We start from the raw sequence: 15,445 nt of genomic DNA on the forward strand, positions 1-15,445 counted from the left end.
CTGCTAGTGGTAATATCAGTAAAGGGACCGACAGTGGTAACACTGATCACAAACGAAAGGTTGATGCTTCCGGAACATCAGGGGGTAACAGGAAGTTTTGAGGAAACAGAGGTGGCCGCCAGGGCCGCGGATCTTCATTCCGATCTTATCCTGAGTGTTCAAAATGCAAGAAACACCATCAGGGTGAATGTCGGGCCAAGACTTGTTTCCAGTGTGGCATGGTGGGCCACTTCATCAGAGATTGTCCTCAGACTAAGAAAGAGGAGCCTAAGAAGAATGTTACTCAGAACCCGGGACGACTTTTTACCATGACTCGGGCGATGCTGATGCTAGTCCGTCAGTGGTGACAGGTCAGTTGTCTATAAATGGTTGTTCTTATACTGTATTGTTTGATTCGGGAGCTACCCACTCTTATGTGTCAAGTAGAGTAATTGAAAATTTCGATAAACCATGTGATATTTATGCTTCGGGGTTTGGTACCCTTCTACCTTCGGGAGACCTTATAGTATCCACTAGGTGGATTCGGTCCTTGTCCTTCTGGATTGACGGTTGTGAATTAACCGCCAATCTAATAGAATTGCAACTGTCTGATTTTGATATAATCCTGGGAATGGATTTTCTGTCTAAGTATGGGGCAACGATTGACTAAGTCGGAAGATGGTGGTGTTTGAGCACGATAGTGCCAACCCAACGGTGTTTGTGGGTAAAGTTCGGGGGCACGCATACCAAGAATAACACTTTTGAAAGCTAAGGACACGATGAGCGAGAGGTTGTCTGGGATTCATAGTTACTGCAGTGGATACCAGCCAACCTGTGACATCTGGACCTGAGAGTACAAGATTGGTATGCGAGTTTCTTGACGTCTTTCCAGAAGATCTACCGGGATTGCCACCTACCCGGGAGATTGAATTTGTAATTGAGTTGGTTCCGGGAGCGGAACCAGTATCAAAGGCACCGTATCGAATGGCTCCAGCAGAATTAGAAGAAATGAAGATACAACTACAAGAATTACTGAATCTGGGATTCATTAGGCCGAGTTACTCTCCTTGGGGTGCTCCGGTATTATTTGTGAAGAAGAAAGACGGGTCTCTGCGAATGTGTATTGATTACTGAGAGTTGAATAAGCTTACCATCAAGAACAAATATCCTTTACCTCGAATTGATGATCTTTTTGATCAACTGAAAGGGAAGATGGTCTTCTCCAAGATCGATCTTCGCTCAGGCTATCATCAGCTGAGAATTCGAGAGGAAGATGTCCCGAAAACTGCTTTCCGTACTCGGTATGGACATTATGAATTTCTAGTGATGTCTTTTGGACTCACCAATGCCCCGGCGGCATTCATGGATCTTATGAATCGGGTATTCAAGGATTACCTGGATAGATGTGTGATCGTGTTTATTGATGACATCTTGGTTTATTCTGAATCGGAAGAGGAACATGAGTTGCATCTTAGATCTGTATTGCGACGATTACGAGACCACAAGCTCTATGCTAAATTCAAAAAGTGTGAATTCTGGTTATCTCGTGTCTCTTTCTTGGGGCACATAGTAGATAAGGATGGGATAATGGTGGACCCGGCCAAGATTGAAGCTGTTCGGGATTGGCCAATACCAAAATCGGCTACTGAGGTCAGAAGCTTTTTGGGTGAAATTTGGGTATTATCGTCGATTTGTTGAGGGTTTCTCAAAGATCGTTGTACCCTTAACGGAGTTGACTCGAAAGAATTTGAAGTTTGTTTGGACTGATCGGTGTGAGAAAAGTTTTTTGGAGTTAAAGCATCGCTTGATTACCGCTCCAGTGCTAACTCTTCCTTCAGATAAGGAAAAATTTGTTGTTTATTGTGATGCCTCGAGACAAGGTCTCGGCTGTGTTCTTATGCAAGCTGGAAAGGTAATAGCTTATGCTTCTCGGCAGTTAAAGGAGTACGAGCAGAGGTACCCTACTCACGACTTAGAACTCGCGGCAGTAGTATTTGCGCTAAAGATTTGGCGGCATTACTTATATGGCGAGAAATGTGAGATATACACTGATCATAAAAGTCTGAAATACTTCTTTACCCAGAGAGACCTGAATATGAGACAAAGATGCTGGCTAGAACTGGTGAAGGATTATGATTGTGAGATCCTTTATCACCCTGGTAAGGCCAACGTGGTTGCTGATGCATTGAGTAGAAAGGGGCAGAGTCAGATAAATACTGTGAATCAAATCTCGCAGCAGTTAGCAAATGAGATGACCCGAGCTAAAATCGAGTTGGTTGTAGGGCAGTTGGCTAATATTACCCTGCAATCTACTCTTTTAGAGCGAATCAAAGAAGCACAATTGCAAGATCCAGAGTTAATGAAATCCCGAGATAGGGTTTTGGCTGGGAAGACTAGTGACTTTACAGTGGATGAAACAGGAATGTTACGATTTATGAATCGTGTTTGTGTGCCTATGGATGACGGTATTAAAAGAGAGATTATGACTGAGTCTCATACGACTCCTTACTCAGTTCATCCGGGGTCAACGAAGATGTATCAAGACCTCAAGGCCATGTTTTGGTGGCCAAGCATGAAGAATGACATCGCTAAGTTTGTTGCTAAGTGTCTTACCTGTCAGCAAGTGAAGGCTGAACATCAGAGGCCTGCAGGGTTGCTGCAGCCATTGAATATCCCAGAGTGGAAATGGGAAGACATTGCTATGGACTTTGTGGTAGGCTTGCCGAGAACCACGGGACAGTTCAACTCTGTATGGGTCATAGTGGACAGGTTTACAAAGTCAGCGCACTTTTTGCCTGTTCGAACGAACTTCTCCATTGATCAGTATGCTGAGTTATATGTTAGAGAAATTGTTCGTCTTCATGGTGTCCCAAAGTCCATTATTTCGGATAGAGATCCGAAATTCACATTAAGATTTTAAGAGAGTCTACATCGAGCTATGGGAACTCAGTTAAAGTTTAGCACAGCATTTCATCCTCAGACGGATGGACAATCCGAGAGGACTATTCAGATCTTAGAAGACATGCTACGGGCATGTGTGCTTGACTTTGAAGGATCATGGGTAAAGTACCTTCCCCTGATCGAGTTCTCGTACAACAACAGCTATCAGGCAACAATCAGGATGGCCCCTTATGAGCTTTTATATTTAAGAAAATGTAGATCACCTATTCACTGGGATGAGGTAGGTGAAAGAAAGTTCTTGGGTCCCGAGGCTGTTCAGAGAACAAGTGAGGCAGTTGATAAAATTAGAGCGCGAATGCTCGCGGCTCGGAAAGCGGCGAAGAGTTATGCCGATCCAAAGCGACGGGATATTAATTTTCGGATCGGGGACATGGTGTTTCTCCGAATATCGCCGGATGAAAGGCATCAAGCGCTTTGGTAAGAAAGGAAAACTTAGCCCCGTGTTCATTGGACCTTTTGAAATCCTTGAGAGGATAGGGCAAGTAGCGTACGGAGTTGGCTATGCCCCCCGGCGGTGCCGTACATGATGTGTTCCATGTTTCGATGCTTCGAAAATATGTCTCAGATTCGTCCCATATCCTGAGTTATGAAGCATTAGAACTACAACCAAATTTATCATATGAGGAACAACCGGTGCACATACTTGACAGAAGGGAGAAAGTCTTGAGAAACAAGACAATTGCACTGGTGAAAGTGTTATGGAGGAACAGTAAAGTAGAAGAGGCAACCTGGGAACTCGAGACGGATATGCAGCAGAAATATCCAGAGTTGTTTAGGTAAATTTCGGGACGAAATTTTTATAAGGAAGGGGTAATTGTAATACCCTGGAATTAAGGAAATGGATTAGCAAAGCCCTAACTAGTTAATTGAGTATTATTGTAGAATTATATTATATTATAATTTATTATATGCGAATTAATATGAGAAATGACATGTTAAGACCCCGTTGGTGAGTTAGGGGCATTTTAGTAATTTTGACCCGAGAAGGGTAAAACTGTGAATTTAATTTATTTATGTGCTTATGAACTATATTATTATATAGTATATCTGGTGTGTCCTTTTTCAGGTGTGTTCTGACAAGTTGGCGCGGTATAGTCACAATCGGGTATTTCGGGCTGAACCGGGTTCGGGGCCGAAATATAATTTTGGGATAAATTATTGGCATTTTATTTATGTGTGAATAATCTGAAATTATTTAAATATGTGTTATATATGAAATGAATTCAATGCCCTTGATTGTTTGAGTATGTGAGAAATGGCCCTAGGGGCAAAATGGTAAATTTGTATTTTTGGATTTATTTTCAACTAAAGGCCTTATTTGTAAAAAAATGAAATTCATTTTCTGCATTTACCTTAACCCTAAAACAGCCCCCTTTCCTCTCTCTCTCTATCTCTCTTTGTATTTGGTTGAAAAATTGGTGATTTGCTTGGTATTCAAGCTTGAAATTGAAGAATTGTTTGAGGAGTTGTGGCTTGATCATTGCATTGAAGCTTGAGGTAGTTTTTCTATTGCTGAAATTTAATGAATTTGCTGCTGTGATTTTATGGTTGAAAAGCATGAAATAGGTTGGGATGGTCTTGAGATGCATGTTGGTGTTTTCTTGTTGATTTGAGCATGTTTGTACTTGGATCTTTTGAATTGATGTTGGGTTAGGTTTAGACAGAATTTAAAAGGAATTTTATTGTGTTTTTATTCTGTTATTGAACTTTGAAATTAATTGTTCAAGTTCAAGTTCTTGAGCTTGAAGTTCTTGGTGATTTTGCTTAAGTTGGAGCTTTGAAGTTTATGATGTTTAATCTGAATTTTTGGGGTTTTTACCATTGGATTTTTAATGCACGAATTGTGTTTTAAGCTTTTAATTTAATTACTGGAAAATCTATTTAATGGATTTAAGTTTTGGTTGTGAATTGAGTTGAAATGGATGAGTTTTTGGGGCTTAAATTCATTGTTGAAAGCTGATTTTTAGTTGCTGGTTTTTGGTGTTGATTGGAGAGTGAATTAGGTGTAATTCCTCTCTAATTACGTGGTTTATGTTAGGTGAAAGTTTGGTATGATTGTGGGTTGATATAGCATGAAAATTGGTGTTTTTAGATGCATTTTCGTGGCTGGAAACTGGGTTTCCTGGGTTTTTAAACCCAGTATCCGCGGCCATTTTTGGCAGCTTATTGTATTTTTTTTCGGGTTTTTGTTTTGGTCATAACTTTTGACTCGGGACTCCGTTTGGGACGTTCTTTATATCGTTGGAAAGCTCGTTCCGAGCTCTATCTGAATATCTGGAATTTAAATGCCCAGTTTTTAATTTGTGGAAATGGATTTTGGGATTAACCCTATACTTGTGTATCCCGGAATTGTGACTAGGATTACCGGCACTTGGTCAGGAGCACCCGGAGATTTGGAATCTCCATATTTGTGGGACATCAGGTAAGACAGTAGTTAGCACGTAGAGATATGCGCAATGGCGCTTATATGGAATGTGATTTATATGAGAAACTAGAAACCGGGATTAGAGTTATTACTCTAAAGTGAGCGGTTTATTGGCTTAGGGTTATTACCCAAGTGAATTGTTAATATGTAATTGTTATGCCATGATGTATATAGCTGTATATTGAAGTAAAGGGTTATGTGTTCAAGGCATAATCGGGTTGGACTCGGTAACTAGAACCGAGATGAACCGTTCTAAGGCCTTATTGTAATTAGACGTGTGAGCGTAACACGTAGGTCTATGCCACATAGACATAAATAGGCGTGTGAGCGTAACACGCAGGTCTGTGTCATACAGACAAATATGAAATGGCATTATTATTATTTATGTGATGAGTTATATATGATTAACGATATATCTTCTTGTCTTCTTGGGCTTGGCTCACGGGTGCTCTACTGTGCAGGAAAGGGTAAATCTATCTCTGATCAGCCATGAGTATGGGAGTTGGGCGATGTATGTACATGTTCGGGCCACACTAGACCAAGCGGGTTGGGGTCTACCAGCGTTGAAACTTTTGTAACTCTATTCTTGCCGCTTAGGTCGGCTAAGGAGAAAAGACTTGTAATATTTTGTAAAATGATTTTTTTTGGGATCCCGTAACATGTAACTTTTGTTTGTAAGGTTAAAATTATTACAAGTTTATTTTCATTCCGTTTTCGTTTAAAGTTTTAATTTCTGCGCTTATTTTAAAACCAATCCCGTTTAGGGGATTAGGGTTTCTTAATCATATTGGGTAGCGTGCCTAAATCTTAGGGCGTTACAAGAAACGAGGTACCCCATCATCGAAAAGCTGGTCTTTTGCCTCCTGATGGCCTCAAGAAAATTAAGGCCATACTTCCAAGCGCACCCGATCAAGGTACTAACCAACCACCCGCTCCGGCAAATCCTCCAAAAACCTGAAGCATCGGGAAGGCTCCTCAAGTGGGCAATGGAGTTAAGTTAGTTCGACTTACACTACATTCCCCGAATCTCCATAAAAGGCCAAGCCTTGGCAGACTTCATTACCAAATGCAACGAAGTCGAGGCAACCGCAAATGTGCCAGCACCATCGGTCCCCGCATGGAGAGTGTTTGTGGACGGAGCCTCCAATGAAAATGGATCCGGAGCAGGAGTGGCAATGATATCCCCGACCGGACTGCGACTCCAGGCGGCCCTACGGTTCGACTTCCCAGCTTCGAACAATGAGGCAGAATATGAAGCCTTAATAGCAGGGCTGAAATTAGCGAAAGCCGTAGGGGCCAAAAGAGTGGAAGTCTACAGTGATTCCCAGTTGGTCGTAAATCAGATATCGGGAGAATACCAAACGCGCGGCGAGCGAATGGCCGCATATGTAACAATAGTCCGGGAGCTGCTCCACGAGTTTGTTAACTCAAACTTTTATATCTCCTTGTTTTGATGATTAACAAATATTTGATTATTATTTGTTATTAATGATTTGTTGATTTTGTAGCAAAATTAAAAGAGAAAATAAATAAATTGGTATTTTTACCAAACTTTTTAAAGCAACCCTAAATGGATTCAACAAGAATATCAAGAGCAAAAGATTCATCAAGAGATCAACAACTCAAGACCCTATTCAAAAGAGGTCTTCAGAAGGCCAAAGTCAAAAGTCAACCCGAAAGTCAAAGTCAAAGTCAAAGTCAAGAGTCAACTCTCGAGAAAAGTCAACATGAGATCAAAAACATGCAAATCAAGCTAGGAGGCTCATCTACATCAAGACTACTCAAAATCAAATGGTATAAATTTACTTTAGTCTTGTTAAAGTGAATTGGAAACATATCTTGGGCTAACAGAGTTCACGGACTACAAAATAGAAAGAATCCCCCGGGAAAAGAACGCTCATGCGGACTGTCTGGCTAAGTTAGCTTCAGATAGTGAAATCGAAGGGCTGGGGGTAGTACCAGTGGAACGCTTGGCAGAGCCAAGCATCAAAGTAAAAGAGGCCATAATAACGGTTGGGCAAGAACCCAGCTGGATGGTCACCATCATAGAATACATAACAAAAGGTGAGTTGCCCCAAGAAAGGGCACTGTCTCGAAAGATTCAGTATCAGGCTCATCGTTATGTAATGATGGATCAAATTCTCTACCGAAGAGGACTCAGCATGCCTTATTTAAGGTGTGTATCGGACCCTGAAGCTAGACAAATTATGCTAGAGGTCCACGAAGGGTTCTGTGGAGATCATACAGGAGGACCCAGTCTCTCAAAGAAAATATTGAGACAGGGATACTTCTGGCCAACAATGAAAAAAGATTGCATAGACTACGTCCGAAAGTGTGATTCGTGCCAAAGGTTCGCGAACATACTGAGAGCTCCTCCCAATGAAATTACCCTGATGACTAGTCCCTGGCCCTTCGTGGTGTGGGGAATAGATCTTATTGGGTCCCTGCCAATAGGAAAAAGAGGAGTAAAGTATGCAATAGTAGCAGTAGACTACTTCACCAAATAGACAGAGGCTGAGCCCATGAAGACTATAACTGCTAAAAAACCACTAGACTTTGTTATCAAAAACATAGTGTGTCGATATGGCATGCCTCACAAAACAGTCTCTGACAATGGAAAGCAATTTGATTGCGAAGAATTTACTGACTTCTGCAACCAACACGGAGTAGTGAAAAGCTTCTCCGCAGTGGCAAGACCGCAAACAAACGGTCAAGCAGAAGCAGTCAATAAAATCCTAAAGGTCACCCTGAAGAAAAAGCTGCTGGCCTGCAAAAACAACTGGCCCGAAGAGTTGCCAAGAGTGTTATGGGCCTACCGGACGACCCCTAGAACCACGACCGGCCACCCGCCTTTTTCAATGGCGTACAGTTGCGAAGCAATGGTCCCGGTAGAAACGTTATTCCCGTCCCACAGGAGAACGATTTATGATCCAGGCACGAATCAGGCTTTGCTTCAAGAAGCTCTGGATCAGGCTGAAGAACTCCGGGACGAGTCTCAAATACGGATGGCAGCTTATCAAAAGAAGGTGACCAAATATTTTAACTCCAAAGTCAAAAACAGAAAGTTCGCTATTGGGGATATGGTCTTAAGAAGAGTCTTCCCAGCCACCCAAGAACCCGAAGTGGGGGTACTTGGGCCAAATTGGGAAGGACCATATGAAATCGAGGACGAAATCAGTTCAGGCACTTACAAGCTAAAAAGGATGGACGGAACCATTGTGCCAAGAGCCTGGAATGCCGATCACCTCAGAAAATATTACCAATAGCCAAAAATGTAACTTAGATTTTGTTTAAAGAGTTTGTACCGTCTAAAGGTATACAGCCTCCGCATGATAAATAAAACTGATGCCTTAAAAACAAAGTTTCTATGCCACTCAGGGGGTACTAAGGTATACCACACGGATAGACAAAAAACAAACTAAGTAAAATATCCTGACCCAAAGGGCAGGTCAAAATATCGTGACCCAAAGGGCAGGTCAAAAAAGAGTATGCACAAAAAAAAAAGAAAAATGAAAAGCATATGTATAAACATCCTGACCCAAAGGGAAGGTCCAAAAGAAAGATATGTGCATCGAAAAAGATCATATATAAATATAAAAATCCTAGCCCTAAGGGCAGGTAAAAATATATACAAATGGCCCGGGGACAGGCCTTAAATATTGTCTCCCCTTTAAATAAAAAAGAAACAGCTATGTAAATATTGTCTTAAATACAAGAAAATTGGCTGTAAATAAAAAAAAAAAAGAGAAAAAGAGTGAAATCCTGGTTGTAATGGGTTGAACTCGAAGCGGCCTAATCAATGCGAGGAGGAAGGCGAGGACCGATGCGCGCCTCCACCATGGCATCAAGCTTTTTCTTCTTCTCCCGAAACTTTGCGATCATCTCCTCGGGTTTGAGGTAGAAGGTAAGCTTGATATTCTAGTCATTTGTAGACCAGGCCATGAAGACGCCATCATCAAAACGCTTGGCACACCGACTGCAGGAGACAGGAGAAAGGAGCTCATCTCTTTTTGCCTTCTTCAAGGCTTGGTCTTTGAAGTCCTTGAGCTCCTTCAACTCCACAGCCAGGTTGGCCCTAGACTCCAAGTTTGCCTGGTGAGTTTCCTCTAAGGACCTCACCTTGGCAGCCATTTCATCCAAGGCTTCCCTGACCTCCCGAAGCTCTCGCCTGGCCTTAGCAGCAGCTTTGACCTCCGCCCTCAGCTCCTCTTGGTGCCTGGCCTCCAGCCTATCTCTCTGAAGGGCCTCCTCCCAGATCATTGCCTCCGCTTGCGCCTCCCTCCGCTTGGCCTCTTCCTCACTGGCCTTGGCAAGGGCCTCCCGGCGCTCAGCATCCTCCTGATAAAGCTGCCTTTCAGCAGTCAGGTCCTGAAGGATTTTCTTGACTTCGTCCATGCCCCCAAAATCGGACAGGACGAAGTCATGATTAATTATGTTCTTGGAAAGGCGGCCAGCCTCAGCAGTAAGCTGGGAAAGGATACAAGTATGAGTAAGGACCTCTAAGAAAAAATAATAATGAGAAAAGTAAACTACAGAATATTTACCACGGTGAGGGACTGGACTTGGAAGATGGAGTTCAAGGACGCACAAGCAGCAAACTGCCTGGGTGCACACCGGGTAAGCTGGGACGCAAACTCGCCAGTCATCTCCGCGGCAAAGGGAGCTAGTGTGGGCCCGAGGAAACGAACGAACCAGTCCGACAAGGGATCCAAATTTAGATCCCACGGATTCTGGTAGTCCAGGTTGTTGAGAGTATTTTGCATCTCAACTCGCAAAATTCTCTTCAGAGCCTCCACTTCAGCATACCCCCGGGAGTATTCGTCCATGGCGTAGTTGTGTTTAGCTATCCGGAGCTCCTGTCTCGCCTCATCTCCAGGAACCGGAGTCAGCATAATGTTGGGAGGGGCTGTGTGTTCCTCCATCTCGGGAGAGATCCCGCCATCAAGACCATGGGCCGGAGTATCAGCTCTCCATTGCCGTTTGGGCTCCTCCTGGGCAACAATTTTGCCCTTGCGCTTGCGAATCAGGGCAACTTCTTGCTCTTCTTCACTTTCTTCAACTTCCTCAGGAAGCGCCCATTGCTCTTCTTGACCTTCTTCAACTTCCTCAGAAAAGCCCCATTGCTTTTCTTGACCTTCTCCCGAAAGCACCTCCTCATCCACTAAGTCAATAGTGTCTGGAGGGGCACTGGAAGAAGCCTTTAAAGGGGTGGCCATCTGGGAAGAAGTTAAAGGAGGAGGAGCTTCAGGAGTGTGAACCCCGGCAAGTTTGGCCAAAATGGCATCCATGGAAGTACCTGCTACAACAAAAGAAAAAAGGCAAGTGTTAGAAAATCCATGGAAAACAACAAACACTCAGATATAGCAATCAAGCTAGTCCTACCCTGACTCTCTAATTCGGCCCTAGCAAAGTTCTGAATCTTAATGCTGGCAGCATCGTCTCCGAGATAGCTATCCGAAGGCCAGAACCAGCTGGATGAAATATAAGCCGAAGGGTCTAAGGGAACGGGCTCCGGAGGACCAGAACCCATCCGGGACCGACCTAGGAAATCTCCTAAGTTGGAAAAATAAAATTCCTTCATATGGTCTCCCCACCGGGTCGAGGGCATCCTAAACCTATAAAGACGCTCATCGAACCCTACAGGCCTAAGAATGGCATATTCGCCAACAGAAGGGACGTAATGTACTGCTAAAGGAGACTTACCGGAGCCGGAAGTGCTAGCGCCAAGAGCCCCAGTGTTCGACTCCTGAGCCGAAGGCTTTGGCCTAGGAGCCCTTCTCTCAGTCGAGTCCCCAATACGAAGGGGCTTCCCACCGATCGCCTGGCTTCTCCTCTCGACCGGGCTCCCCACGCGAAGTGGCCTCCCGAAAGCTGCTTGAGCCTTGGAGTAAGCTTTCTCCTGAGCCTTCCGGTAGAGATATTCTTGGTACTTCTTCTCGGCACTGGCGATGATCTCCTCCCGGAAGATCTTCTCCGCGGCAGGCGCCCTCACATTGGGACAGATAACCCTGGAGAGGTTAGAGTCCTCCACTGATTGGTGCAGCAGGATGGGCTTGGCCTTCCGGCAGTTCTCCGTCGTGACCAAGCCTTCGACGTCAAGTTCCGCCCGGTCATAAGTTGCAAAGACCTGGGCCCTCCGGAGAAAGACCTGAGTAGGCGCGGTCCACTCATAGGGCGGAATCCTTACCCACTTCGTGAGAAGCTCCGGGTGCTCCACTGCTCGGAACCCGGAGGAGAAGAAGAAACGGTGGCGGTACTCCTTAACGTGAGTTTGCCTATTATAAGGGACCACCCCGTCATTGGCAGGGTGGGCCCGGAATCCATAAAAATCATCTTTAAATTTGTCCCCCTTTTTGGGGACAGATTCAAGTTCATAAAAATACAAAATCTCCGCCGGACTGGGAGAGCCCCATCCCCGGGCGGAGTAAAAAATAAATAAGCCTGAGAGCAGGCGGTAGGCTTGGGGAATCAGTTGGTATGGCGCGAGGCCGACAAAAACTAAAAAATTAACAAAGTAATCCTGGAGAGGAAGCATAGCCCCGGATATCAAGTGCGTCTGGCTCCAAGCCCTGAAGCCGCCATAGTTATGGTTGGGCGTCTCCGCATCTCGAGGCGGCCGGTGGTACGTCGCGGATGTGGAAGGCTTAATTCCAGCCACCTCCACGATGTTCTCCAGCTGATGGGGGCAGGTTAAGGTGGAGTGAAGCTCTGTCGCCTCCCATCCGGTGGCCCGGGACTTATACCCCTCCTGGGCAACGGGACCCAGGGAGACATCTTCGAGGGTAGCTAGACGCTTACCACTCTTCTTGGACGACTTTGAACCAGATGCAGACATGTTTTGATTCTGAAAAAAGAGTTAAGATTCCAGCAGTTAGGCCCCATACCAAACCCTAAACCAAGAAAAAGGGAATGGGGGTCCCCTAACCGCTGGAAAGAGGCCCCCTCCGGACATCTGTCAAATAGGAAACCCCAGAGAGGTTTCCTGGACAAGAGTCTGGTGCAATAAATTCACAGAAGACGACATTGTGCATTAAAGAAAAGGAAAGGGCAGAAAATCGAGAAAAAAAGCAGTCTCCTCTATGCCCTAGACGACCAGTATACGAAGAACGTATGGTCCTTTGCAGAAAAATAGTAACAAATACGTGACAAGAGCAGTCCTAACACCCGAAATGGTGAATCTAGACCTGTTACGTGAAAAATCTAAAAGAGTGCATTCCTAGAAACTTCAAATACAAAACCCAGAAAAAACGAATAGATAAGTAAAAGCATGCCATGTACGTTAACAGTAAAGCAAGGGGTGCAAGAAACTTACAGTGAAGTGTTGAGACTGGGGGTTCTACTGTAGATCAAACAAAGATAAGAAGGATTGACAGTAGTGAACGAAGATGGACTGGGAAATTTGCAAAGTGTTCAACAGTGTTTTCTTGGTCTGAGAATTTTTTCTCTCTAGGAAACTTGAGCAAAGTTGGCAAGAAATGGGAAGTAACCGAAATGAAGGAAAGGTGGTGGCTTTTATAGGCAAAAATGCATGAGGAACAGGCACTATCACCTACCAATCGAACGGTTGGGGAAACGCACGATTCGAATTCCCAAAGATCAACGAATCAGATTGATTTGTAATTAAGGCGGTGGAAACGTTTGAGTGTCCGTCTGACACGATTAATGCGCCGTATCAATCAATGGGCGTGAAACGAATCGACCTCTGCAAAAAGTGAATCGCTGCATTAAAGGCCATCATTAAATGCACCCTCACGCGCTCAAAGCTCGTGCCAGGAAACCGAGGAGTCAACCGGAGGCACTTGAGCAAGCCTTGTTTTATTTTTCAAATAAACAATGCTTGGGGGGTAAATGTTGCCCCTGATTTTGCCCAATATATGTGGACCAACCAGACAAGGACACGTGGATCAAGCAACTTATCATCCAAACTATTTGCTAAGTCCTTATGTAATAAAGCAGCATCCGGGACATGCTTCCCGGAGAAGGCATATGGAACCCCATATGCTCCCGGAAGCCCAAGTAACGCTAAGGCATCTCCGCGAGGTGTCAGGTTTCCCCTGAGCAATCAAGTCGCATTTAATGTCGCATGGGAGGAAGCGTGTTGGGACTGCTACACGCAATAAAGTCTGACGACACAACCCCCAATCTGCAGCTACAAATTAATGATCATTTAAGTCTATCGACGGCTACACTGTGAAGAGTCACATCAGTCAAAAGACAATAAGGACATTCCACATAAAAGCCCTACAGCACCTAGGGATTGGACCATGCATTACCCATGGTATATTCATTGGGAATACCCAACTTTATGGATACTTACAGATACACTTGTACAATAGTTCTGGGGATCACCCCACCAAAAACACTATAAATACCCCCTCAAAGCTCATTAAATGGGGTCGAGAATCTTGGGTTGCATAAGAGCAAGAAGAGTAAATACTCACCAAGAACATTCTCTGTATTTATAAGAGTGAAACATTCACCAAATACATTCTCTGTATCAAATACATCCATAAATAAGATAGACTCGTGGACTAAGGCTCATTAACGCCCTAACCACGTAAAAATCCTTCTCTAATTTTCTTACAGCTCTATAAATTTATAATATTTTATTGGTTGCCGAAAACCTCGGTCAACAAGTATAATTTAGTTAATATTTTTAATGTGTATTATTTTTAGAGTTAATTAAATGTAGTTTATTTTGTAAGAGTGAAAATGTAATAGAATATTTATTGTAAATGAAACCCCTATTACAACTAGCGCTGCAACAAAAAATCGTATAGAAACTCCTATTACAACTAGCGTTGCAACCACTTTAGAAACCTAAACCGTAAATTTAAAAAGAAAAATTAAAAAAAAATAGTATATGGAGTAATTCCCCTATAAATAATTAGTTATAACAAATTATTATTATACAATAAATAATTTATTAATTAATTAAGTTTTGAAATGCATTAATTAAACCCTTCAAAATAAAATTTAATTAGTATTTTTAAGGTGTTTTAATTTTTTAAGTAAATTAAATACTATTTTTTAAGATTAAAAAAAATAATGTAATGTTATTACAAATTAAGAAATTTAATATTTTACTAATATAATTTATTGGATTTAATAAATATTTAGTATTTAAATATTTTTAATATATTAATAAAATAATAAAAAATATAAAATTTAATATAATTTTTAGTGTTGTAATTAAAATTAAAAAAAGTTAATAATAATGAATCGCCTCATTCCTCTCTCTTGTTTTATCGGCTGTCCACCATCTCTTTAATTTAAGAATTCATGCACACACAGTCTAAATTGGAGAGTTTTTTGGCAAGCCTGAGGCAATTGTATAGACAATAAACTTGAGGACAAGATATTGGAGAATACTATTGTATTGATCTTCTTGATTGATGCCAAAGTTTTTCTCATTCCCACATCAACGTCTTCTTCTGTGAAGGGTTCAAGAGCAGTCGTCTGAAAGTAGTTTGGTTCGGCTCAACGACGTCATTCGTTTCAGATTTTTGTTTTCATTTATTAATTTATAATTATTAGTTTAATTCTAATTAATATTTTTATGGGGTTATAATTATAAGGAGTTCATTCCTTAATTAATTTTAATGCTGTGATTGTGTTTATGTGTTGAAACTAATTTAGTTTTTACATTAGTCTTGTCTTTTGACATGGTTCTTTAGTCTTTTCCTTTTAGTTTTTTCTAGTTCGAGTCTTATCTTTGGCATGAGTTGTGTAGCTCAGAATCATCATGGTGCTATGGTAGAAGCATTCAAGAAGGGGAAGATTGGATGTGTTCAATCCGAAATTGCTGAGATAATAGGCATTAAAGAAGTATTGAGTTGGATTGCAACTCATTCATGGGATAGAGTCATGTTGGAAACAGATAGCTTGGTGTGTCCAAGCGATTTAGAGTGGTATTTTATGCTTTCACAATTTGTGTTTTGTAAAACGATCTGCAAATAAGTTGACTCATTTCTTGGCAAGAGACTCTTGTTTATCTACAGATCGTGTGCTTCAATTGGAGGATTGTTCCTCTGAAGTACGTTATATTGTTTTGAACGAATTTATTAGGCCAACTCCAAT

At 42.5% G+C, this 15,445-nt stretch overlaps 1 long non-coding RNA gene across 1 annotated transcript; it reads left to right on the top strand.

Annotated features, from left to right (window-relative positions):
• Nucleotides 1-3,749: 3,749 nt before the first annotated feature.
• Nucleotides 3,750-6,089, top strand: LOC133029295 (uncharacterized). The gene is made up of 3 exons (XR_009683438.1): nt 3,750-4,437; nt 5,300-5,362; nt 5,827-6,089. It is a non-coding gene; the product is annotated as an uncharacterized LOC133029295 (long non-coding RNA).
• Nucleotides 6,090-15,445: the final 9,356 nt, after the last annotated feature.

Source organism: Cannabis sativa, chromosome 7 (assembly GCF_029168945.1).
Source record: "Cannabis sativa cultivar Pink pepper isolate KNU-18-1 chromosome 7, ASM2916894v1, whole genome shotgun sequence".
In the NCBI taxonomy this organism is placed as follows: Eukaryota; Viridiplantae; Streptophyta; class Magnoliopsida; order Rosales; family Cannabaceae; genus Cannabis; species Cannabis sativa.